The 26,789-nt window shown below is 42.6% G+C and overlaps 1 protein-coding gene across 1 annotated transcript in view; it reads right to left on the bottom strand.

Annotated features, from left to right (window-relative positions):
- SUSD6 (sushi domain containing 6) overlaps positions 1 to 20,315 on the bottom strand; it is a 110,518-nt gene extending 90,203 nt beyond the window's left edge. Inside the window, exon 1 of the mRNA XM_038404254.2 lies at positions 19,972 to 20,315. The gene's annotated coding sequence lies outside the window, so the exon portion shown is untranslated. The remainder of the gene's footprint in view (positions 1 to 19,971) is intronic.
- Positions 20,316 to 26,789: the final 6,474 nt, after the last annotated feature.

The raw sequence follows: 26,789 nt of genomic DNA, 5'->3' as shown, positions 1-26,789 counted from the left end.
ATCTTTCACTAACATTGTAAAATTAACATTCAAAGTAATTTTATCAGTATCAGATTCCTCTGGAAGTTGGGACAGTTGTAAATTTCCAACACATCCGAAAGACTGGATATCAGCATCTCTTCTATTTAGGACATATCTGTCTTTTCCAAAGATAGAACAACACCAGCTCTCCATGAACTGGAAACTAAGGGTCAAATTCTGATCTCAGTCATAGGTGTAAATCTAGAGTAAATCCATTGAAATCAATGGGTCTTCCTACAGAATGCAGGGCGGGGGAGGAGGCCACAGGCACGTGGGAGGGTCAGTGAATGTAATGCTAATGTAAGCGTCAGACTGACAGCCTTGCAGACTGGTACGGTCACAGAACAGGTACAGCAGGCAACACAGGCTTCCCCACACACCTGCCTCAAACCTCACCTGAAGGAACAGAAAGAAAAGGAGTACTTGTGGCACCTTAGAGACTAACACATTTATTAGAGCATAAGCTTTCGTGAGCTACAGCTCACTTCATCGGATGCATTCTGAAGGAACAGGTCAGTCTGCATAACTCGTTCAACCCTTGGCCTTTTTACTCACACTTCAAGATGGACAAATACATCCCAGTTTTGACAGATCAGTGAAGTGGACAAGTGTCTAGTAGCCAGTACAGTCCAACTTCCCATCTTCTCAAAACACATTGGGTAAAAGATCACGAAGAGCAATACCTTTGCCACTATCAATCTGTACTGGATTCTAATCTGCAACACTATATCCCATTACCAGTTGCCTAGACCTATCCACTCCCCAGAACAGCAACTGTATGTTGAGGTTGAGAGAGAGAGAGCACGCGCGCACACACACACACACACACACACACACACACACGTACGTTACAGGTAAATCTAGTTGAGTGTTACAGCAAAAGAGAAAGTTGCAGCACACGAAGAACCGACAAGCTCACAGTTTCAGTGAATGAAAGGAGAGGTCCTGGCACACAATACTTTCATTCACATAAAGTTGCTTGCAATGGGAAAACGTATGTAATATATCCTTTTACAATAAAAGTTGTTCAGAACCATTGAATAACTTATCTAATAGCTTAAAATCAGTAAAAATTGCACTGGTTCCATTACACTGGGTACACACATCTATCATGGCCACTGCAAACAAACAGCTTTACATATGCACACATCCTCCCACTCAAACCAGGGACTGGCTTGGGATTTACGTGAATTTTTATGGGTTTTTTGGCTCACACCAAGAACCTAACCAGCCAGTCATTCTTTGCATAAGGAAACAGACAGGTGAAATCTCACCTGGGCACCAAACAGGCAATTTCTTTTTATTAATGTAATGTATATTAGTTTTAAAAGTCATCCAAAATAGCCCCTGGTATTCCCTCTCATGTGCTGCATGGCCCAGCACTTCATTTTGAAAAGAGAATGCTGCCATGAAAATATAAAACAGATCTATACAGAGGAATGGAGATTTAATATAGGGTTCTCCAATTTCTTCACATCACAGAACATAGAGAGAGAGTCCTAAAAGTAACGTAAATTTTCCTGCTTTAAACTAATAGTTACCGTAGATTACTGGGACACAAAACACTTATTGAAGGCATAGGTTAAAGAGCCTTACAGGAAACTTCAAACAGAATTGTCTTGGAGATGCTTCTGCTTATGTACCATATTTCCCTGTATTCTCTTCTCTTTCCTTATTATCCACAGGATATTTTGCTTCTGAAGAATTCAACTGCTCCCCATTACTTGAAATCATGATCCTCCAAGCTCAGTGGTTTGAGCATTGGCCTGCTAAACCCAGGGTTGCGAGTTCAATCCTTGAGGGGGACATTTAGGGATCTGGGGCAAAAAAAATAAAAATAAAAATAAATTGGGGATTGGTCCTGCTTTGAGCAGGGGGTTGGACTAGATGATCTCCTGAGATCCCTTCCAACTCTGATATTCTATGATTAGAGAAAGATAATTAGTTGTGGAATTGTTTAGAATCTCTTCAATCAAAACTTAAAACTTTAAGTGGGACAGCTGAAGATGTACTCTTTCACACATGAAAAATCCAGTTTTCAAACACCATTGTCCTTCAAAATTAACACACCCAGAGGAAGAGAAATAGCTATAAGGTGGTAATATTTTAGAATAATTGCTTCTAATTACAAAAAACCCACTAATGGAATGCTAAAAATTACTCAATATAAATAGCTGAAGTACAAGATATGCCTTCTCTACAAGTGCCATGCACATACCAGTTGAGAATAAAAAAAAAAATCCACATACACACACACACCGACCTACTAGTTTTTATTTTCAAGTTACCATGGGGCTGGGCATTTTCTGGGGTTTAATGATGGGCTGGGGATAACTGCCTTCACCGAGACCATTAAGCTAGCCAATCATTTAATCCATACTAAATGCAGTACTCCTCAATTAGTTATCACCAGTGTTTTTTCAAAGGTATCTAAAAAGTGTCAGCTGAGCCAAAGGTGAGGGGGAAGCTACTCATTCCATTTAGCATTGCCCTTGAATTTCCTACTCACTCCTAGCACCTCTGCAGTGACAGCCACATCATGAGATGTTAATGCTGGTCATCAATAAGTCTTGGAACTTTGGGGAAGTTCCAAAAGACTAGAAGAAAGCTAGTGTCGTACCAGTTTTTTATTTATTTATTTATTTATTTTAAAAACAGGGTAAATGGGATGACCTGGGTAATTAAAGGCTTGTCAGCCTGTTATCGATCACGGCCAAGATAATGGAGCAGCTGATATAGGACTCGATTAATAAAGAATTAAATGAGGGTAATGAAATTAATGCAAACCAACATGGGTTTAAGGAGAATAGATCCTGTCAAACTAAACAACCTTTTTTTTCTTTTTTGATGAGATTACAGGTTTGGTTGATAAAGGTAACAGAGAAGACATAATATACTTGGATTTCTGTAAGGCATTTGGCTGGGTACCACACAATGTTTTAATTAAAAAGCTAGAATATAAAATTAACATGGAACATATTAATGGATTAAAAGCAGGCTAACTGATAGGTCTCAAATGTAACTGTAAACAGGTAATTGTCACTGAGCATGTCACTAGGTGCGTTTCCAGTCGGGTCCCACAGATTATCGGCTTTATGCTATTTAACATTATCAATGACCTGGGGAAAAAAATATACAATCACCACCAATAAAGATTGCAGATGACATAAAGACTGGGGGAATAGTAAATAATGAAGAGGACAGGTCACTGATTAAGATATATCTGAGTCATTTAGTAAACTGGTTTTAGAATAGCAGCCGTGTTAATCTGTATCCGCAAAAAGAAAAGGAGTACTTGTGGCACCTTAGAGACTAACAAATTTATTTGAGCATAAGCATCACTTCATCAGATGCAAGCAAACTGGGTGCAAGCAAACAATCCAGGTTTCAATAAGGCTAAAAGTAAATGCATATTCTAGGAACAAAGAACATCGATTATACTTGCAGGATGGAGGACTCTTTCAGAGTCACTGCTTCCCAGGATAAAGACTTGGAGGAAGTGGTAGATAATAGCTGAACATGAGTTCCCAGTGTGAGGCTGTGGCCAACAGAGCTAATGCTCTCTTGGAATGCATAAACAGGGGAATCTTGAGTAGGAGTAGAAAGATTTTACCTCTATATATGGCACTGGTGCAACTGCTGCTGAACACTGTGTCCAGTTGTAGTGCCCACAATTGGACAAGGTTCAGGGAAGAGCCATGAGACTGATCAAAGAATTAGAAAACCAGCCTTATAGCGATAGATTGCGCTCTTTAAGTCTATTTGGCTTAAAGTGAAAGTTAAGGGGTGACTTGATTACAGTCTAAGTATCTATAGCGGGGGACAAATATTTAATAATGGGGTCTTCATTATAGCAGAGAAAGGTATAACATGATCCAATGGCTGAAAGTTGAAGCTAGATATATTCAGACTGGAAATAAGGCATTAATTTTTAAACACAGAGTAATTAGCCATTGGAACAATTTGCCAAGGGTTGTAGTGATGATTTTTAAATCAAGACCAGATATTTTCCTAAAAAAAACCTCTGCTCTAGGAATTATTGTGGGGAAGTTCTCTGGTGTGTGTCACACAGGATACCAGAGTAGATGATCACAATGGTCCTTTCTGGCCTTGGAACATGTGAAGGTGGGGGGGGAAGAGGTAGAAAGATTGTGCAATCAATCCCTACCCCCCTTCCTCAACAAATTAACCCGCAGAAATGATAAAAACAGATAAAAACAAGGCAAAGCTATTAAAAGATAAGATGGAGAGGAAAATAATTGGATCATTTCAGTCTATATTGGAATGCCTTGTATTAAGCACATCTTCTGTCTTCTCCCTTCCTTCCCAGCCAGGAATGTAGCTTACAGATAGGGCCTTTTGTTTTCAGTTTTAATTTTATGTAATTTTTCCCTAGATTTTTTCGTCTAGATATTTGCCTAGTTTTATAACAAAAACAGGTGAAAAAATCAGTGCAAAAAAACTACTACAATAAAAGCTCTTTTATCCAGCACTTCATCAACCAGCAAGATCCATAAACCAGCATTTCTGAACTGCACTGAAAGTCTGGTTTATAGTGTGGTTGGGTGCGGGACCAGCAGGGGGCTGAGGTATGGGAGGGGCTGCAGAGTGCACTCTGGGAGGAGTTTGGGTGCAGGAGGGGGATTGGGGCAGGGGTGAGGGAGGGACTTGGGGTGCTGGATGGGACGGGCACTCACCTCCAGCAGCTCCCCATCACATTGCCTCCGTACCGCATCCCCAAGCGCTGACCCCATTCGCCAGGAACCGCAGCCAGTGGGAGCTGCGGGGGGGCAACGCCTGCAGACAAAGGCGGCATGCCCACTTGCAGAGCTGCCTGGCCACGCCGCCACCAGGAGCAACAGGGATAGGGAGCCGCTGGAGGCGAGTGCCCTACCCCATCCAGCACCCCAAGCCCCAACCCACTGCCCCAAACTCCCTCCCAGACCTAATGCCCCACAGCCCCTCTCATGCCCCTTTCTCGCACCACCACCCTGCACTCCAAATCCCTCCCTCTGAGTTAACCGGTATTTTTAATTTACTAGCATCCACCTTCCCCCAGCAAGCTAGTTAAAAAAGCTTTTACTGTAATAATTTTTCTGGGTAAATATCAGGGTTTATTTTGGTGGATGAAAAGACGGGGGGGGGAAGTATTCAGTAGATTAATTCTTTGAATTCTGTTCATCAATGTGGTTTGCTGCAGAACTTAAACTCAGAGGTGGCATTGTGCTGTGTTAAGAAAACAATACATCTCTAATCCCCAAATAAAAAGCTTTTCATTTGAATAAACCATTTACTGTTGTAGACTTAGAACTATTAGCCTACAAATATTTACATTTAATAATTGAGGCACATTATTTGCAGCGCATACACTCAACTTCATCCTTTTCTCCTGTTTTGTTTTGTTTTTTAAAAAAACCTTGTGAATAGTTTGTGTTCTGAAACATACTCAGATACAGATTTTCATTTTCTTCCCATTTTAGTGTGTCAAATCTTTTAACAATTATCTGCTAATAGCTTGAAATGCGTACGTGGTGGGTGAGAGATTCATCACTATGTTCAGATGCGCACGCACTTGAAAGATTGCATGCATGCCTGTTTATTGTGTGTATCTTTTAGACTAATAGATAGCCTTACTTCAACAGGCAGCTGTGATATACACACAGACTAATGTATTATTGTTTTATATATATATAAAAACATCATGCAATATATTGTACTGTTCTAATAAAACAAGTTATTTTTTATATATTCAAATGACACAAAAGTTGGGCAAAAATCAGAAAAAACTGAAGAATACTTTCTGTAAAACCTGGGAATTTTTTGGTAAAAATTGGTTTAAACTGAAAACAAAGGGGCTTACTTACAGGTAAAGGATGGTTTAGTTGACTCATTTTAAATGTTAAATTACATTCAAAGTCTTCCTCATTGTATGTCTAGGCTTCAGGTTCCACTGTTGACTGCTATGCATTTTCTCTTGCGGGTGGGGAGAAAAAAACCCAATAATTGCAGCAAGTTAAAATATCAGGATGTCCTATCACAGTTGTGCACATCCATTCTGTAAAGCCGAGAACTACAATAGAACTTCCATAGCACATAGGTCTAGTTACCTTGGTGTGGTCTTTTAAAGGGCAATAAAAGTTTAAAACTCTCACCTTCTGTTGTTCATTCTGGCCAAAGCAAGCAGTAGGCGGAGGGAGATGAGGAGGGAGGGAAGTTACTTTTGTTTGAGTTTCATCTACTCACATACCTGCATTTTTCAGTTACTTGTTCCAACACATAGCAGGAGATACCACGATACTGAATTCTAAACCTAACATGTCTCTCACCCGAGAGCCACTTCTAGTTATAGCCATCTCCAAAATACTTTTTTAAAAATTATATTAAAAAAATTCAAAAGTATCAACATGACCTAAAAGCACAAGTCCCACTGACAGTCTCTGAGATCTGTGTTCCTAAATCACATAGGTGCTTTTGAAAAATCTCACCAGAAGACAATGAAGAATCTAACAAGAAAGATCTAAAAGCTCAAGTTAGAGCAGTGGTTCTCAACCAGGGGTATACACACATACCCCATGGGGTATGCAGAGGTGTTCCAGGAGGTACATCAGCTCATCTAGATATTTGCCTAGTTTTACTGTTATGTTGGATCATATTAAAGAAGTTCTGTATCAAAATCACAAATGAGTTTGATTCCCCATAGTTTAAATTCCAGGGTATTACTAATTAAGAGGTTTCTTGGTCTCTTACTGTTTCTCTCCCTCTCTGTGTAAAACTTGCAAGCTACTAATTGTGTTGGTACAGATTTAATAATTTTATTAAGATGATGAAGTAAAAAGAAAATGGTACAGAGTTTAAGCATAGAAGTTTCTGGTTATCAGGGAATAAGATACAGATCATCAAGGGGTGCGAAATTCGGTTTAGGAACGGGGGCGTAACAAATATATAATCTGCAATCTCCCCAATTGGGGGTAAGAGTTTAATGGGTCAAAGTACAGACATTGAAATATGGGGGTATGTTGTCCATATAATGGCTATGAGGGGATACAATGAGGAGGGTGGATTTACCCTCATTTGGTGGTATTTAATGTTCAGTGAGTTTATGGTTATAGTTCATATGGTCCAATGGAAAAAGTCTCTCAGTCCCTTTCCCATAGTTGATGCACAATGTCATACTGGCTCACACCTCCTGGTACTGTCAGTGGCCAGTGATGTGTTCAATGTAGATATCCCTGGATCATGGGATGGTGTACGAGACCATGAGGCACCGCATGAGCCTTGCGGAGCGTCGACCGACCCTACAGGTCCACAGCACACGCTCGTTGCAGGGGTCCCGAGCGCCTAGGGCTCTGACGATCACAGCATCCATCTGCACCTCGTAGCCCTTCGCTCTCAGGGTGTCGGTCGGGGGGCATATTTTTCCAGCTTACGAGCTCGGGCTTTGCGGAAGGCCGGGGTCCCGTTCTCAAAGGAGACCGTAACATCGACGAGGATGATCTTTTTCGGGCCTCGTCTGTGACTATCACGTCAGGTCGCAACTGGCTGTCCGTCCCGGAGATGGTGGAGTTCATGGCGACTTCCCTCAGGCGCGGTGCGATGGCTTTCACCAGGTGGTTCTGGATGGCGTTGTGGCGCAGCTGCCAGGCTCTGGAGTGGGGCTTGCAGCTGCACAGGACATGGGGCAGGGTCTGGGAGTAGCCGCACTTCCTGCAACGCTTGTCTTGGTTCCTGTGGTGGACGGCTCCGTTGAGCGGGACGCAGTTGAGCCGGTGGATTCATAGTGGATGAACTGCCAGTCGACGAAATGCATGAAGCCGCCCCTGGAGAGGAAGTGGTTGCTGGCGTCCCACTTGCTGGTCAGTTTGAAGGCTTTACCCTGGTCGGGTTTACGCTTCAGGGTTTCCATGTACAGTGATCCTGCAAGATCTCCTGAATGGTGTCCTTGGGTGTCTGCCGGACACGGAAACCCATCGGTGTGCCAAGGTGCTGGTACGCCTGCCCCTCTACCAGGGGGGGATGATGGGCTCGCCCTGGATCTGGAACCCTGTCATCTGCACCGAGTCCCTTTTGCTGCCGTCTATGTGGAGAGTTGCGCACTTCTTTGCACTGAAGCAGAGCCCCATCCAATCGGCATCTAGCATACTTTGGAGGTTCTCTGGATCATCCACAGTCAGGACCAGGTCATCCGCGTAAGCCAGGATGCTCACCCTCTCACCGTGGAGGTTGATGCCATCTGTGCCATTGGAGATCGCTCACAGCAACGGCTCCATGGCAAGATTAAAGATGATGGGGCTGAAGGGACAGCCCTGCTTAACTCCACTCCGGATCGGGATCTCGATGGTCTCCCCTTCGACCGAGCGAATGGTGGTGCTGCATCCCTCGTACACCTCAGATCACACGAAGGAAGTTCTCTGGCATCCCAAACCCCTGGAGCGTGGCAAATATGTGGTGGTGGGGCATGGACCCAAAGGCATTAGCCAGAACGAGCCATGCAACTGTGCACTGCCTGAGTGCCCTTCTGGCCGTTTCGATGGTGGTTTGGAGGACAAAGTTGTGTTCATAGCACCCCTCGCAGGACACGAAGCCTTTCTGGATGGAGCTGATGGCTCCCCCGCTCACTCTGTGATCCTTGATGTCAGGTAGCTGGCACAGAGCTTATACATCGTGGAGCAGAGGGAGATGGGCCTCCAGTTGCTCGGGTCGTCCTGCTCACCCTTCTTGTACACCAGTACCGTCATGGCCTTCTTCCAGGAGCAGGGAATCTGGCAGAATTGCTTGCACTGGTTGAAAAGCATAGTGAGGACCAGGCTGCCGGGATCTTGCTTTTTCAGGAGGCTGTAGGGGGTGCAGTCTTTCCCAGAAGCTGTGTTTTTTGTTTTTGAGAGTCTGGACATCACTTCCTTGGGATTATAGTCAGTTTCCAGGACACCTGCTTTATTGACACGGGGCAGGGGGCAGAGGCACTCTGGGCGCTGAGCATCATTCTGGGCTATGCAGTCAAATACATCCTTGAAGTAGCTATAGAAGCGCTCAGATGGGATCGTGCAATAGGGCAAAGGCCCATCTAGGATCTCCCTCATGGCCTTGGAGGGTTTGCCCAATACAGCTTTTGGATCCTTGAAGCCGCTACTGGATCATAGCGGCGGCTGGCGTCTCTACTTCTGGCTCCCCTGGTGGCGGTGTTGTGGTTTGGAGCAGGCGTTCTGTGGGCAGGTGGGGCGTTCTCCTAGTTCAAACTTCTCCCGTCTAAGATGGAGTCTGTAACAACAGAAACAGCACACACAGAGACTCCCAGCCCTTTTGTGTATTTATCTCGCTTTGTTAACAATTGTGATTAAACAGAGACAGAGGATGTATGTGGATGGATGCTTGGTGTGGACAATAACTGAATGATCAGGGAGGTGCCAGCCTAAGAATCCAGTGTCCATCAGCCGAAGAAGGTGTCAAGTGGAAACAACCAGAGGACCCCCGGAGGGCAGACTGGAATCCACCCAACAGCCTCAAGGATGGGAGAACCAAAGAACAAGATAACATCTGGCAGCACGGAGCCGTCAGGAATGTGCCATCTGCTGATTGATTCAGCAACAGCATGATGAAGCAATTCCCATAGACTGGCATAGGAATAAATTCCTATAAAAATGGACTCCAGGAAGTGAGAACTTTGGGGTCTGATTCTGCAAACCAACTTCCAGGAGCACCAGATGAGCATCTGACAAGGCCGTGCTCCCTCCTCATGTCCAGGCCACCTGGCCAGTGGCTTGGCATGAGGCACTCTAAGGCTGGTAACTATGATAATAACCTTGCAGAACGTACGTGTGTGTGTGCGCACGTGCGTATATGAATGAGTGAATAAATATGAAATTGAATGGAATGTTATAGCTATAACTGCTTACTATGTTTCTTTCTGTATTCACAATAAATGTGGCATTTTGCCTTTTCCCCTTTAATAAGATCCTGCTGGATTTTATTGGTATAACATTAAAACAAGCTACGTAAAAAGCACTAGCAAAGTCAACGCAAACTAAAATTTCATACAGACAATGACTTGTTTATACTGCTCAACATACTATACACTGAAATTGAAGTACAGTATTTATATTCCAGTTATTTTATAATTATATTGTAAAAATGAGAACGTAAGCACCAGGGAGAAGTAAAAAGCAGGCATGCATAGGCTGTGAATACATAAGGGATAAGAATCAGAGTAGCTGCCGTGTTAGTCTGTACCCACAAAAACAACGAGTAGTCCGGTGGCACCTTAAAGATTAACATTTATTTGGGCGTAAGTTTTTGTGGGTAAAAAACCCACTTCTTCAGATGCATGGAGTGCAAGTTACAAATGCAGGCATAATATACTGACACATGAAGAGAAGGGAGTTACCTTACAAGTGGAGAACCAGTGTTGACAGGGCCAATTCAATCAGGGTGGATGTGGTCCGGGAGTAGTCCACTCCGATTGAATTGGCCTTGTCAACACTGGTAACTCCCTTCTCTTCATGTGTCAGTATGTTTATGCCTGCATTTGTAATTTTCTACTCCATGCATCTGAAGAAGTGGGCTTTTACCCATGAAAGCTTATGCCCAAATAAATCCGTTAGTCTTTAAGGTGCCACCGGACTCCTCGTTGCTTTTAAAAGGGATAAGAGTGTACATTTGCATAAAATGGAACTTATCACTGAACGAGTAGTAGAAATTGTTACATAAAGTAACTGGGGAACATGAACTATGGAGGTACATTTTAGATGCAGTCCTGTGTCACAGAATTCAGCACTCAATTTCAAATTCCCTCAGCAAGTTTTCTGTAGGGGCGAAGAGTAAATCCAGAGGTACATGGAGATATTTGAAATATATTTAAATAGTAAATATTAAAATGAAAGATTATGGGCTAATGATTTGGAAAATAACATTGAGACACAAACTGTAGCAATCTCCCTCCAAAATAGACACTGAAGGGTAAAATTTTCAAGAGCATTTAAGACTCACCAAAAAGTCCATGGGACTTAAGTGCTCTTGAAAATTTGACCAAAAACTGCTGGACTATACTTCCAATAATTTCAATCGCTTTAAAAAGAAGAAGAAAAAATCCCCAATCACCTTAGAAGCCTTTTAGTCATGCAGCACCAAAACATCTACACTCTTTCAAAACAAGGAATAAGAGGAACAGATGTTTAACAGCGACTTGCAAAAGGAAAAAAGAATTAGGCTTATGCCTTTTTCCATTTCTGGAGGGTGGATAAAGAAGGCCCAAAGAGCACAAAACCAAAAAAACAACCTTGCCTTCAAAATAGAAGTCTTCTCTACCTTGAAAGATCTGATGGCAAACGGGGAACTATTGAAACTGATACATCATGAGAGACAAAAGTGAAAGATGAGCTATGGAGAAGAGAAGTTTTTTTTTTTTTTTAACTCAAGCTGTTTAAAAACTTATTTTTGTTACCACATATTTAACCCCAATGCCTTTGGAACATTCTGAAGCACACAAGACCCCTAAATCAGTCCTCAAGCAAAACCAAGGAACACAAAACTTGATGTGACTGAGATTAAGGCCACCAGGGTCTCCTTTATTCATCAAGAGCAATCACAAAGGAAGTAGTCTCTTCCCCTAATCTGTTAAAAGGGCCTCTGCGGGTCACTTAAGAAGCTTGTGCAACTTTTAATAGGCTCTGCTGAAGTGAAACCAGCGCACAGTCCATGAGGTAATCTCCATTGTAGCCTTGTACTCATTACACAGGCATTAATTTTTGGCAATGCAGACCTTCTACAGTGCTGTTCCGGCAATATCATGGAGCAGCAATGCTAGAGTTTCCCAAAAGCTCTTGCCTTCTCCTTTATCTCTTGCACTATGCACTTCCCACTCCCCATCCCCACAAGAGAACAGCTGCTTTGAGGTGCATTTGGTTGTATATATTTTGTGAAAAGGTCCTATATATGGCAGATTGATCATAGAGGGTCTATACAATGGCAGATAAAACAGTGTGGAATTTATCCAATGTCAGAGCAGTGCTTGGGCATTTCTCTGTGTTCTCTGCTTTTAAAGAAAAAAATCCCAATCTACTTTCACAGAAAGAATAGTATTTTTGTCTACAAAAAAGAGTTGCTTGTGAAGTGATGCAACAGTGTGGAAAGACTTAAATTTTGAGTCAGTTTCTCTTCTTTGGAAAAAACAATATACCCTGAAGCAGCACCAATTGCTAACTAGCCAGTTTAAGTATTTTTCATAGCACATCAATTTTCTTCTGCTTTTTACCTTTTGGATTACTGGACAGCCACATCTAACATGTATTTCTTTATACAGTTTTTCCATTTAAGCAAGCTTCAGGGTATTGGTGTGCTTGTCTAATCTGACATACAACAGTCACTTTTTTTAAACAGGTATTTTGTTTAAGTGGGCTCCACGGTCTAATGGAAATTCTGACAGCTCTCTCACTGTAATTACATTAGCACATGGTTTAATTTAAATACCTATTTTTCAAAGACTTTTGAAGATGCAAGTCACCAATCAAAAAAAAAAATCTGAAACTACACTTTGAAAAAAAAAATCAAAGTTCAGACACGTCATTTATTTGCACATTTAAAATACTGCATACAAACTAACAACTTTCATGGCAAGCCAGCTTGAAACAGTTTAAAACTCTTCAGAATCGCATCACAAAGCACAAATTATCTTGTTTCAAGAGACATAAACCTTACTTAGAGTAGGAACCTCACTGTGCAGCCCTGATACACAGGACCACAACAAAGAAATTAAGGCTATGTCTACACTGTAGCTGGGAGGTGCGGTTCCCAACACAGATAGACTCTCATTGGTTCAGCTCAAGCTAGCGCACTAAAAATTGCACTTGTGGCTGTTGCAGCATTGGCAGTGGCTCAGGCTACTCACCCAAATCCAAGCCTGCCTGACCCCTTGGATCCAATCTTGGGTGGCCTGCCCAAGGTACCATCAGTGCCACAACATCCACAAGGCTATTTTTAGCATGCTAGCTCCAGCTCACCTAGCGCAAGTCTGTCCATCCACAATGGGAATCACACCTTCCAGTTGCAGTGCAGCCATCCCCTACATCTACGTTACTAAGAGTATTGCAAAAGAAAGAATATTCTAGTTGAAATTTTCACCATCCATTTACCTTAGCCCCAAAATATGTGAGACACAAAAACCAGAACTAAATTTGGTCACTTTTGCTTTCTATCTATATTCAATTTCACTTCCTCATCCTTCTAAAGTGGTTTAAATGCGGGTCTATAAACTAAAAAACAAAAAAGCAAGGGAAAAAAAAGTGATGCAGTGAAAGCGTTTAGATGCTCAAACACATTAGGATTTTATAAAACTTAAAATGGGGAGCTAAAACTAGTTAGTCTCTACTTCTTTCATTAGGGATTATCTTAAAATGGTGCACTGCAAGTCCAACTGCCTCGTTAAAAAGTGGACTTTTTCTACCAAGCTTGCAGGCAATGTTAATGTAAACTAAGAGCTTCACAAGGAACTCAGACTGAAGTGGATGTCCTCTGATGTACAAGTGCTTCCAGAAGCAAATTTCACTTCACTATGACCTATCAGCTTTGTCTTGTGTACAAGGTTATTGTCAGAGAGGTGACTGCCAAGTAATACCACTACATTCCACTTATGCACACTTGTATTAGGGAAGAGGATTTACTTGTGGATGGGCTGGTTTCTAGGATAGAAATCCCCCTTGAGGAATTATTGAAGTGGCATGAGACACACTGATCCTTTCTGCAGTGAATAAGGTTCTCAGTGCCATACTTTGCTTCCAGAGCCTGGCCATCTTTCACACTTGTGAAGTGAAAGATGCAGGCAATGGGGTGGACAAAGAGACAGGAGTCACTTCACATCTAACTTTGAGACTGTATGTTTTCAGAGAGAGCCCCTTAGTTAATACTGCTGCACTGCACAACAAATCCTATTGATTACAGCTAAACAGGCTAGGCTTCCACTGCCATCTGGCCCTCCTTGGGAGGGACTCACACTTCCTAGACAACGCAGAGTATCAAGACACATGGTCTGGCATGGAGCAATGTGTTACTGCCGACCGATTTTTTTTTTTTTTTTTTAAAACACTAGCAATGCTAGGTTAATTCTGAAACTACAGCACTGTGTGTGTTCTGTGCAAATATCCTGTTTGAGGACTGCAGCACAAAGGCAGATGAACAACACTAAGAGCTTCCTGTTTTTACTCATGCTTTTATCCAACCAACAGCAGGTTCCACTTCTTGGTGTGCAGGCGAGTCTACTTCCTGTGGAAGTAAACTTCCCAAAGCTGTTCCCTGCTTAAGAATGATTCCGCAACTACTCTGCACACAAGTCTCCCACTGAAGTCAAAGGGAATTCTACTTGTGAAGAAGCTATAGAATCAGAACCAATACTACAGGCCTCGCAAACAGACACAATGAAAAGTGAACAAAAACACATGGCATATTTAAGAGTTACTCACCCACCACAAGTTCTAGTACAGTTGCCAGTTACATTAGTATAAATCCAAAGTAACTCCATCTATATCCAGAATCACCTCAAGATTTGAATATGTGAGAGACTAGAATTTAACCCTATATGTTTAAAAAGCAGAACTTGACATTTACAAACATTTATTCAGCCAGCCTTGACAACACCCATGAGTTTTTAAAGGGATCTGCAATGTGTGAAAAATCTCCTCTTTTAACTTACCAGAAGCACCTTGACTGCATTTATTTGGCTAGATATGGAAAAAATCTGTATAGAGCTTTTTCCTTGACTTTATTATGCTTGTCTTGTCCCCCCACCATACTGAGATGTATGCTTTTCTTTAAATATAGGCTTTTAAAAGAGTAACAAATAAGAATGTCAAGTGCCCTGCTGTCACAGGCTGGCTGGTAATTTAAGGGGAGTTGGACCCAAGCTCACCTGTGAGTAGTCAATTACTTCCCCAGCCGAGACTGATCAGCTAGAAACATATTTAAAAGCCAGCAGGTACGCCAGTCGGGAGAGAGCTGGAGGGGGTAGGATAGTTCCTGCAGTAGATTCTTGGGTAGTGGGAAAGAGCTACAGGAAACAAGTTGGCTCCTGTGGCAGGCCATTGCTCTCAGGGAAGTGGCCCATAGAGTAGACAGGCCCCTGTAGCAGACCCTGGGTTATGGGGAGGGGACAGCTGATATGCTGTTCTAATTCTATATGGAAGAAAGAGCTAAAGCCCTGAGAAAAAGACCTGAAGAAAACAGTGGCAGTGATGTCAGCCCTTTCTAGGTTGAGGGAACAGACCAGAAGCCCACACCTGCCTTCTCACAAGAACCACAGAGGCCACAGTGATGGATATAGTATAAATACAGGTTTCAGAGTAGGAGCCGTGTTAGTCTGTATCTGCAAAAAGAAAAGGAGGACTTGTGGCATCTTAGAGACTAAAATTTATTTGAGCATAAGCTTTTGTGAGCTGCAGCTCACTTCATTGGATGCATTTGATGAAGTGAGCTGTAGCTCACAAAAGCTTATGCTCAAATAAATGTGTCAGTCTCTAAGGTGCCACAAGTACTCCTTTTCTTTTTAGTATAAATACAGAGAGATGTAAGGAGGAATGGTGCAACATGAACAATTACGAACACATACAGAACCCTGAGTTTGTTGTTGGAGGATCACACAGCCGAGAAATAGGTTATTAATAGCACAGTATCTTACTTTTTGGAAAGCTGAAAAGATTCTCAGGGTTAGGAGAAACAGTTAAACGTTGGGACTGGATTGCTCATGGGAGACAGCCTTTCACTTCTAAATCACCATGCTGAATAAAAGACAAGCTGCTAGTGATCAAAATAGTTACTATTATCTGGCTGTTCAGTGGCCTACATGAAATAAGGTATCAGACTTAGTCCCATTCTGAGCCAGCATCACATGCCACAACTGACATTAAACATCATCTTTGTCAGTCTCAGCAGAGAGACAAAGAACTGAATGGCTCATGGAGACTCTCCCTCAAAGCGATCCCTCAGGCCAGGGCTGAGTCACACTGATGAGCATGCAAGAGAAGTGGGGGTCATAGCGGAACTTTGTGCTACAACTGTTCTGTGGTCAGAAAACTTCTGGCTCAGTACCTTTCAACAACACTGAATTCACTTTAAAAAAAAAATTGTGTACAAAAATATTTCGAGGATAGGTTCATTTTGGCAGTGGCCTTTTAAATAAAAGTCATTTTCCTTGTCATAAACCAGGTTTTCTTCAGCTGGAAGTATTATATAATCACAGGTTTCAGAGTAACAGCCGTGTTCGTCTGTGTTCGCAAAAAGAAAAGGAGTACTTGTGGCACCTTAGAGACTAACACATTTATTTGAGCATAAGCTTTCGTGAGCTACAGCTCACTTCATTGGAATGCATCTGATGAAGTGAGCTGTAGCTCACGAAAGCTTATGCTCAAATAAATTTGAGTCCAAGGTGCCACAAGTCCTCTTTTTCTTATTATATAATTGTAGCTCACTTTTAAAGTAGGTTCAGGTATACCTTCTTCCCCAAAAGAACCCACTGCCAATTTTCTGGAGATTTAGAAATTGCATTTTCCAATTTTTTTTTTGTAAAAAAAGTGTTGTTGCATTGACCTCTTACACAGCAGTAAGGGAGAGAACAAGAAAAAAACTGGCTTAACAGAGTGCTGACAAGTGCACAGTTATTTTTTACTCAAACTTTCAGTTACATGAATTGTAACAGTATCAGGTTTAAAAAAAATCATAAGTGTGATTTTTAAGTTGCCAGTGTCCCTTTAATCTCATGTATAGCCATAAATTATGATGCCACAAAGAATTTTTACCTCTGCATAGATATAAGTGGAACAAACAGTGGGTGGGGAAAGAAAAAAAAAAAGGCAGAAATCTGTTTGTAAATCTGCATCTAAACTAGTCATCTGAAGGATCAGCCATCAACTGCTACATAAAACCATATTTATGCTTGTATTACATGCCGCTTAACCTTCAAGAATTGAAGTTTAATATGCAAATCATCTTCTGCTTAGTGGTTTTGTCTCCTCTTGATGAGCACAGACACACTACAAGTCCCAGCTACAGATGCTGATTGAGGGGAGAAACCCTCCCTTTTCTGTACACTGCCTGGGCAATTCCTCAGTTTGCTGAGAATAACCATTTCACTTCTGCTTTAGCACTGGAGAAGGGAAGCAAGTATTAAAGGTTTTATTACTAAAGAGGAGACAAGGTAATCATCCTCCCAGTTCTGACGCAGGATGCAAGCAGTAAGCTGGTGTTTGATGTCGTTAGCACAGCCTGAGAAAAGGGCTGAACAACTGAGAGTAAAGATGCCTTGGAACCGAACCAGAAATTTTGAGCTTAGTCTCATTGCATGAAAAATTTAAAAAAAAAAAAAAAAAGTTTAAAAAAAAAAACCCCTCTTCCTAAGTGGTAATAAAGAACCTTTCCCTATTGTTCTTACTGTAACTCTCCTGAACAAACTGCATCTGTCAAAAAAAAAAAAAAAAAATTAAAAAAGCCAAAAAAAACACAACACATAGGAATTAGTGTGAAAAGAGACTGCTGCCAAGAGACGCACTATTACACAATAGCATTTATAGGATCACACACAAAAAGCCACCAGGAAGTACGATGAGACAAGTCATCTCAGTTTCTCTATTCTTTGCAATTCTAAACACGTCAGAAACGTAGGATGAAAATATTCTGAAATCTCCCACCCCATGCCACCACCAAATAAAAGCTACACTATAAATAAAAGCCACCCAGTCACAATAATTAAGCCTCCCAAAAGAATAAATCCATTCAAAACCATGTATATCTGTTGAGACCTATTTAAAGGAATATGATCATTCAAAAATGTTTTTTTAAAACCCAGGAGTCACTAATAATGAAATATTATAACTGAATCATTTGTTTATGTTATTTACTTTTCTCCATTTCTCTTATACTGGATCCTGAATACGAGTCAGTTTCACTTTTGTTGCAGCTTCTTTCCACCTACTGGTTCTTATATTACAAGCTTGTAATAGTTGTTACAAATTCTTTAGTGGATATTTATAACCACCTAAAAACTTATGACCTATTTGTTATAAACACCACATAAAACGTTATGCCTAAACTCTGCCAGTGCCTTATATGTTTGTATAGTGCCTAGCACCATGATGCCGTGGCCTCAAGGTACTACTGCAGTACAGATAAATACAGTACTAGAGAAACCTATTGGGCCCCCACCCTAACTGAACTCAAATTTCACATAAGGAGATGGAAGTTGTCAGATCTGTTTGACCAGCTAAATCATTTAAATTAATAAATAACTCAGCTCCTCTATAGCATTTTCCATCAGTAGATTTCAATGCACATCAATAATCTCTACAGAAGACCAATATTGGAATACCAATTTATGGGAGTGAGATTTAAGAGTTCTCTATACATGTACCAATATCTTATTGCCCAAGATAAGGTATTCAAGAGGTCTCCCCGACACTAGAAAGGATTCTGAAAGGCTGACCAGGATAACTTTAGAGATAGTAGACTAGTAAGAAAATGCAACTTAAAATCGTAAATTATTTATATAGCACAGTAAATATAAAGAGTGCTTAACCTACACAGCTGTGTTAATTTTTAAAACATTACATAATGGAACTAATCAAAAGTCATCAAATGCATTAATCATTTTCTTCTATTACTCACTAGTTGCAGATCTCCATTTCCAAAGTCTGTCTATAAAAATTTTAGGAAGACAGACCAAAGGTGGCAGTTAAGTTTCCCTTGGCAGGGAAGGAAAGTGCGATAGTTGTTTCTGTTGTATGTGGTAAATTAATTACAGAATGTATTAACTAGCAACTAGCAGGCTGACTTGTTCGGAATCAAGATCAACATGCTGTCTGCATTCCATGATTAACAAAAAATTCCAATGTCAAGTTTCATGGAACTGGGATTTTGTTGCAGCCGAGAGGCGCAAGCACTTTTATTCTAGCAATTAACTTTTGATCCCACTTGCTCTTTTCAGTAGTTGCTCCCACCCTTTTCTATTTAACCAATTATTTAGAATCTAGCCTCACACAGAGAAACTGCCAGACCAGAACTAAAGCTAATATTTAGTACCAATACAAACAAGCATTTTTGTTTTTCAGGAAGTGGCTAGTTAGCAAGAATACTACATTCAAATAGAACAAAAAGCAAACAATTTTTTAAAAGAAGTGACAATTTTCAAGAAGGAGACAGCGTTTTAACTTTACCCAGGAAATACACCATTTCTGAAATATCACCCAAGCAGTCTGCTGCCGGAGACACAAAGGAACTAAACACTACCAAGACCTACAAAGTTTGTTTCACCAGAGAGCTTTTTCTGTCTCTCTCCACCAATTTCCACGGTAAAAAAAATTAGAAGAAAAAGCTTTTCTTTCACAGACGTCAGAAACAGAGAAGATCTATAAGGTCATCTAGTCCATTCCTAGGAGACATTGTAGGATTAGTCTGTCAGACGCTTTGTCCAGGGTAGTTTTAAAAGACTCAAGCAATGGGATTTCCCCATTTTCCTTGGGAGCCGACCCCACAGCCAACGGGGCAAAGGCGATCCTCAGTTATAGTCATGCAACCCCAGTGAACTCAGAAAGCGATCCTGCTGTCACTACTCCCCACACCTAGCCCAACTCCTAGTTACACGCCTTGGTACCCATGGGAGCAGATCTGGCACATTTAAGCCGCAGCTCCCCGGGCGCCCTTCCAGACAGCAGCACTCCCTCTTCAATGACAGCCGAGGCTGGCACATCCGAGCAGGGACTGCGTGGAAGCGGGGCGGTCCCGAGGGGCTAGTGACAGGTCCCGGCGCCCAGGAAGGTCCCCGATCTCTAACCAAGGGCTTTCGTGCCGCGAGCTCAGAAGGCCGAGGGGCGTGCGGGCAAGGGGGAGCCGGCCAGCCCGCCCCGGCTCCAGGCACGTGCCCGTGCGGGGCTGGCGCCGAACACCCCACCCCACCCCACCGTCCGCCCCTCGGAGGCGACTCACCCAGCAGCTCCGTGGCAGGGCACCGGGCGAAGGCAGCAGCCGGCTCCCCTCTTCTCCCCCGCCTCCGAGGCGCTGGCAGGCTGGGCTGCGGCAAGGCCCGCGCGCCCTTGGCTGTCTCGCTCTGGGAGGGAGGCGGGGAGCAGCGCCTGTCGCAGGGCTCGCGGAATGGACCATTCGCGGCCGCAGACGGGTACAAAGCAGCAGCAGCAGCAGCAGCAGCAGCAGAACGTCCCGTCCGCATCAGCGTCTCGCGAGCCGCCGAGAGCGCGAGGCTCCTGCTGCCCCCGCCCGCGTGGCTCCGCCTGCGCTCTCGCGCTAGCTCCCCTCGAGCGCCGGCCGGGGAGAAGAGAGAGAGAGAGGGGGGCGGGGCTGAGCCCCTTAAAGGGGCAGAGCCTGGCCCGCCCGCTGTGGCCGCTGTTCCGCCCGCCAGCGACACACGGCGGAGAGGCAGAGCCGAGGCGGGAATTGCGCGGGCCGGGCCAGCAGGAATCCGCCCCCCCACCGGCGCAGCAGTCCCGCACCACAGCTTCAGAGGGGTGATACCCGCTCAGCTGCCATTGCCCAGCCTCCACTTAGCACAGCGCCCTTCACACAGGAGCGGCACAGGGCTTACCCAATTGCAGGAGCAGGCTGCTACTGTCCCCCGTGGCCGGGCAGGGCCACGCTGCATTGCAAACCCAGCTCTGGGGGACTCGGGCGGGTGGACTGGATGCCTCCAAGCCCGCACTTGAGACTCCACACTGCGTCGTAAACCCAGGTTTACAATTGCTGCAGCTGGTTTTCACAGCCAAGAAAACATATCCATGCTGCACTGCACACTGCCTCTGACTCGGGTCCGCGGCTTGAGCTGCATCCATGCTGCAAAATGACTGGGCTTGGACCCAAGCCCCAGAGGGACTTAGGCTCTTACCCATCAGTCTACCAAGCACCGAAGCCCTGGGGCGGAGTGCTTGCTGACCCCAGTCAGACTAATTTGTGTGTGGATAGAAATGGGGCATGGGCTCCAACCTGAGTTACAGCTCAGGCATAGCATGCAGCATAGACATACCCTATGAATTCAGGTTTCAGAGTAGCAGCCCTGTTAGTCTGTATCCGCAAAAAGAAAAGGAGGACTTGTGGCACCTTAGAGACTAACAAATGTATTTGAGCATAAGCTTTCGTGAGCTACAGCTCACTTCAGCATCTGACAAAGTGAGCTGTAGCTCACGAAAGCTTATGCTCAAATACATTTGTTAGTCTCTAAGGTGCCACAAGTCCTCCTTTTCTTTTGCCTATGAATTCAGCCTCACACCACCACCACTGTAAAGCATCATCAACCCTATTTTAAACATGGAAATGGAGGCTGCTGTTTGGGGGTTTTTTGCATTTAGTTAAATCTAACTACAATGCTCAGTTACTTTCTGGTTCTAGCCAGTTTAATTTCTTCCTGCTGTAACCCAACCTTGAAGGATTTCAGCTTCAAAACACTCCCAGTATTATTTTAAAATGCTAACCAAAACAAATATTTTTTCTTGACTTTTTACTTCCTAAATTATACAAAAACATTTATACTTATAAGATTTGGTAAAAAAAAATATTTTAATCAAAAGGTAATATCTGGGCCTACACTACATTAAAAGAAATAATACTATCCCTTTAAAAATCCAAGCTAATTTATACCAAGATTCTTGTCTTGTCAGAGTAACTATTTGTTTTTATTCATGAATTCTAGTTATGTGGATTCTGGGAACAGAGAAATTCAAACAGTGATCACATTTGTAAATAGGAACACATGTATGTATTTAACCTAAATTTTGTGTTTCTCTGTTGCTGCTTAGTTCAAATAGATCCCGACCCTTATCTTTGTAATCACTGTACAGGTTTCGTCACACTGCATTAGCCACTCTTGTAAACTGTATCTTCTCTGTAATGTACAAGCTAGACTTCCTCAGCCTCATTTGGTATATGACCTACATAATTGATCAATTTAGTAGCTCTTTTCCAAAACTTCTTCATAATTTACACCCCCTTAAAGGACCGGTGCCCAAAACTGGACACACTATTCTAGGTGGGGTTTCTCCATGGTCTTGTATATGCCTTATAAGGAAATTCTTATCCGTCAGTCTAATGAAGGAACTTTTCTCTGCTGAATCAATCAGGACATGTCATGTGTCCATTGAAAGTTCATGATCAGCCAATTTGTGATTAGCTTGTATGATAGAGCATTCATTCAGAGTTTTTCTTTGTTTTTAAACGCCAAAGGCAAATTTTCTACTTCATACAATACATCTGGGATGAAATTCACCCCTAATTGGAGGATCAGCACAAGCCCACATATTACTTCAATGCTACTTAAACCCTCAAAATACAGAAGAACCTCAGGGTTACGAACTGACCAGTAAACCACTCTCATTTGAAACAGGAAGTACGTAATGAGACAGCAGCCGAGACAAAAAAAAAAAAAAGAAAGAAAGAAATACAGCACAGTACTCTGTTAAACACAAACTACTACAAATATAAAGGGAAAGCAGCATTTTTGTTCATCGTAAAATTTCAAAGCTGTATTAAGTCATTGTTCATTTGTAAACTTTTGAAAGAACAATCATAATGTTATGCTCAGAGTTACAAACAACTCCATTCCCAAGGTGTTCGTAACTCTGAGGTTCTACTGTAGAACTTGAGACATTCCTATCAATTGAATGAAGTTTTGGGGTTATGATTTTATTTGGGGGTGATTGGTTTGTTTTGTTGTAGGCAAAGCCGAAGATGGAGCAAATGATGTTCTCTCTTCATTCCCTTATTCCATAGTCTTCATTTGGTGGAAGTAGGTAGAATTTTATTTTTTCCTCAGGTATTATAACAGCACTTACATAAGTGCTAAAGAGATAGAAAAGTACAAACAAAAACTTGGTACTGAAATGTAGAAATATTATATGATATACTGAATATCATTATGTAGCCCATGGTTAGTTGTTCAAATCTAATCACATGATGGACACTCAGCTAGTGCTATAATAGTTTCCCCCGGTTTTGTTTACAGTTCCCCTGTTGATGAAGTATAGGACCTTACTGGCCTTCTTGTCTGCAGCTGAAGAGTTTATTTCCATCTTCATGTTACTTGTAGTATTAATCTCAATGTGTTTCATTTCTACAACATTCCACTCAGCAACATTTAGGTTGCCTTATGATTTTTATATCTAATTCAAGTATCACCTGTAGACATCATTCAGTTAAAAGGTATCATACAGTCATCTGTCAATTCAGGTGTTTGGTCCAGTGGCAGATTACAGTTTTGTGGGGTCCTGGGCCAGAACAAGGGGGGCCTCCCTAACCCTTTCCACCTACAGTCCTGTGTCCCCCCCCAGCACTCCTGCCAGGGAGCAGGGTCAGGACACGGGGCCTTGCCCCACTCCACACGTCCGGTGCTCCTGCCAGGGAAGAGGGTTGGGATGCAGGGGCGCTCATTTTCCAGGGCCTCCCAATTGGCCAGGGTCCCTGGGCACGGGTTGATAGATATGACTCTGCAGAGGACTTACCAGGTATGACCTGTTTACACTCAAGAACCACCATGAATGGGATTTGAGTTCTGTACTGGAGGCAATTACCAACTGCACTTCCAAAAGGAGTTTTAGTTAACACTTTAGGGTAAAGCAGAGTAAAAACAAAGGATCTCCAAGTTGGTCATAAACAAGCCATTGTTAACCTCTGATGGTTCAGTCTCTACTGGGGTAGTGGCATGAAATGTCTCAATAATATTTAGGTGCAAAATAAAAAGTTATACCCACCCACCTAATTTAAGCCTTGTCATAATGTAATGAGGAAAGGACTGGCTAAAGGAACTGTGGTGTTAAGTAGGGGTTAAAATACTTTTCTGGGTATGACAACCCACATTCAACCACTCACAATGAGTCTTTCATTGGAACCCAGAATCATTTATGCTAGGATCAGCAGTACTTAAAAAAAGTCCCGTGAGAATTGGGGCAAATATTTACGGGGCGTTTCTGGCACCAGAGGAAGACCAGGTTGCCAGTAACTTATGAACTCCACTGTGCTGGCTTTCTGTTTCACTGGATTCTATCTAACTGAAGCAAAGGGTTCCATTTCAGAGTAAACCCACAGAAGATTTTTTTTTAATAGTAGCTGCATTTTGCACATGTACAGCACTCTAAGGCTGCCAACACACTGTACAAATACTAATGAATGAAGGCTCACAACGCCCTCTGAGGCACCTCCATCTTAGAGAAATTGAAGCACAGGTTCAAGATCACACAGCAAGTCAATGGAAGAACTGGTAAAAGAACCCATATTGCCTCACTCCAACACCTGTGCTTTAACCATTAGACCTCCCTGAACCATGTTTTAAATCTAGACAATTCTAGAGAGGGTTATGCTTAGGGAAAAGGAGTATATGTCCCACAGCATTGTCAACCCCACACATTCAAAAATCACAAGTTAAACTTCTTTTTAAAAAAAAATCTCATGAGTGGCTTAAAAGTCATGAGATTTAAAAAAAAAATAATAATTTTGGATTTTTTGGGGTTGAGCCCTTACAGTACACTCAGTACATATACTTAAGCTTTTCTCTGCAACCAGGAGAACTAGAAACATACTTTTAAATGTAAAAAAAAAACAAAAACAGTCACTTAATTCCCAGGCCTAAGGCTTTAAGGAAAACATCACATATCACAAGAAATCCCCCTCTCCTCGGACCAGGGACCCATCGCTTTCATTTGTTTGGGTTCTTTCATCCTTTTCCTACATGGGGAGGAAGTAGCTTATACAACACCAACTTCAAGGTACATTCCCAGAGTTGAGGGGATCTTCATTACAGAATAATAATATTTTTAAAAAAATCACTCTCACGGCAGACCAAGACAGGAAATAGCAGCTGCCTCGTGGTTTTTTCATCCCCACTTAGACACCTACCAGTGTTTTCCGCCTTCAGGGTGTTGACACCCATGTATTGAGATAATTAACAAAAGAATTCTTCTGTCAACCTAGCAAGATCTATACCTGGGTTCTTAGGTCAATCTAACTGTGTCTCTCAGGGGTGTAAATATTTCACACCCCTGAGCGACATAGCTAGGTCAACCTAAGTTTTAGGTGTAGACCAGGCCTTAGATTATAACTGCTTTAGAGCAGGGACCATCTTTTTGTTCTGTTTGTACAGGGCCCAGCAAAATGGAATTCTGGTTTATGACTAGGGCTCCTAGGGACTACAGTGATACAAATATTAATAGAACAATTTGCACTCATGTAGATCACTTTTCCTGTGCACGTCTTTTTATTTCCATAGTTTTATTTTTTTAAATCAGGGCGGTGGTGGAGGGGGAAGGGGCTGGTTGGTTTATTTTATTTTATTTTATTGTTTTTCTTTTAATAAATTGTTTTTTTTTAAATTGTATAAACATTGCTTGGTTTGTTTCATTTTCTATTTTTGTCAAAATATAACTCTGGAGAAGAGGTGACAGAGATGCAAATGGTAAAATTGTAACGAGAGCTCAGAAGATAGACAGAAATGAGGCACTGCAGAGAGGGGAAAGGGATAGGAACTGAGAAGTGCTGAAGACTCAGATGGTGCAGAGGAGGAGAACGGAATGACACTGGATAACTAATTTGCAAGGAGAGGAAGTGAAAAGAAGCAAAAAGGCGGTGAACTGAAAGTGGTCAGTTAGTGAAAGTGGCAGCAGTAAACAGTTTCATTCAAACAAACAAACAAGGTAGTTATGCAAGAGGCACCAACAGGTTAGAAATTGGCTGAGTGACTCGCATGTCAGCAAGAGCTCGCAGTTTTCCCGACTTAAAAAATTGTTTTGGTTCTTAATCCAAAAAGCTAACATCCACAAACAAACAACTCTTTAAGAGAGGACATACTGAAGACAGCCTGAGACACGAGCACCTCACTGCAGTATGCTGTCTCCAGCCATCCCCAATTTCTTTTTTTAAATGTGCAAGACTTCCCTGAGCACAGCTGCCAGCTGTTTGTATTGTGTGGATGAAAAATCAAGGCAAGTAGGCAGTCTTCCCATGACTTTCTGTTGCTAGATAGAGCAAATATCCAATCAAACATCAGGCAGCATTAAATTAGTTCAAAATCAGAGATTCCCCCCTAGACACCAGTGTTTTCACCTATTTGTTACAAACAACACCTTAGACAGGAGCAGGTCAATCTGGTGATTTGTGGTATGTCATGACAGCACTTCATAGGTGCCCCCATCCATTACTGCAGACTTTCAGCCTTCTTTTTTTTAAAAAAATAAATAAATAAAGGGCCAGAGGCTCAACTGCTATAAATTGGCCTAGCTCCACCAACTTCATTAGAGTTATGCCAATTTACTCTGGCAGCCAGACGCAATGCATGGGATCATGTGCCCCCCCCTCAACCCCCAATTTTCAGCCAGCGGGGAAGTTGGGCTGAGTGTGGCTGAGGCAGGGACATGACTGGGAAAGGCAGCAGCACCTAGCACTCCTGCTAAGCCCCGCTAGGAGGTACCCGGAGCAGGGAAAAGGGAAGGGACTGGCAGCGGAGTTCTGCCAGAGGGGGTGCAGGAAAGCCCACTGAGTCCTGTCCCTTCCTCGCCTGCAGCTGAAGTTACTGATGCTCAGCAGTAGGTGTCTGGAGCCCACTCCGCACTCACAACAGGAAGGTGATGGGAGAAGTTGGGAAGGAGCTGAGAGGGGAGTGGGGGCAAGGTAGTACTGGCTTGGAGTGGGTGTGGGAGACATGGGGGAGTGGGAAAGGAGGTAGAAGCAATGCGTGGGGTGGTCATGTGCCCCCCTGAACCTTTAAATTGTGTCCCCACCCCTACTATCGAGAGTTACATGTGGCCTCTGTTGGC

The sequence above is a fragment of the Dermochelys coriacea genome, chromosome 6, assembly GCF_009764565.3.
Source record: "Dermochelys coriacea isolate rDerCor1 chromosome 6, rDerCor1.pri.v4, whole genome shotgun sequence".
Lineage (NCBI taxonomy): Eukaryota > Metazoa > Chordata > Testudines > Dermochelyidae > Dermochelys > Dermochelys coriacea.
Note: the sequence above shows the minus strand (reverse complement) of the source record. Positions and strands in the feature narration are given on the sequence as shown.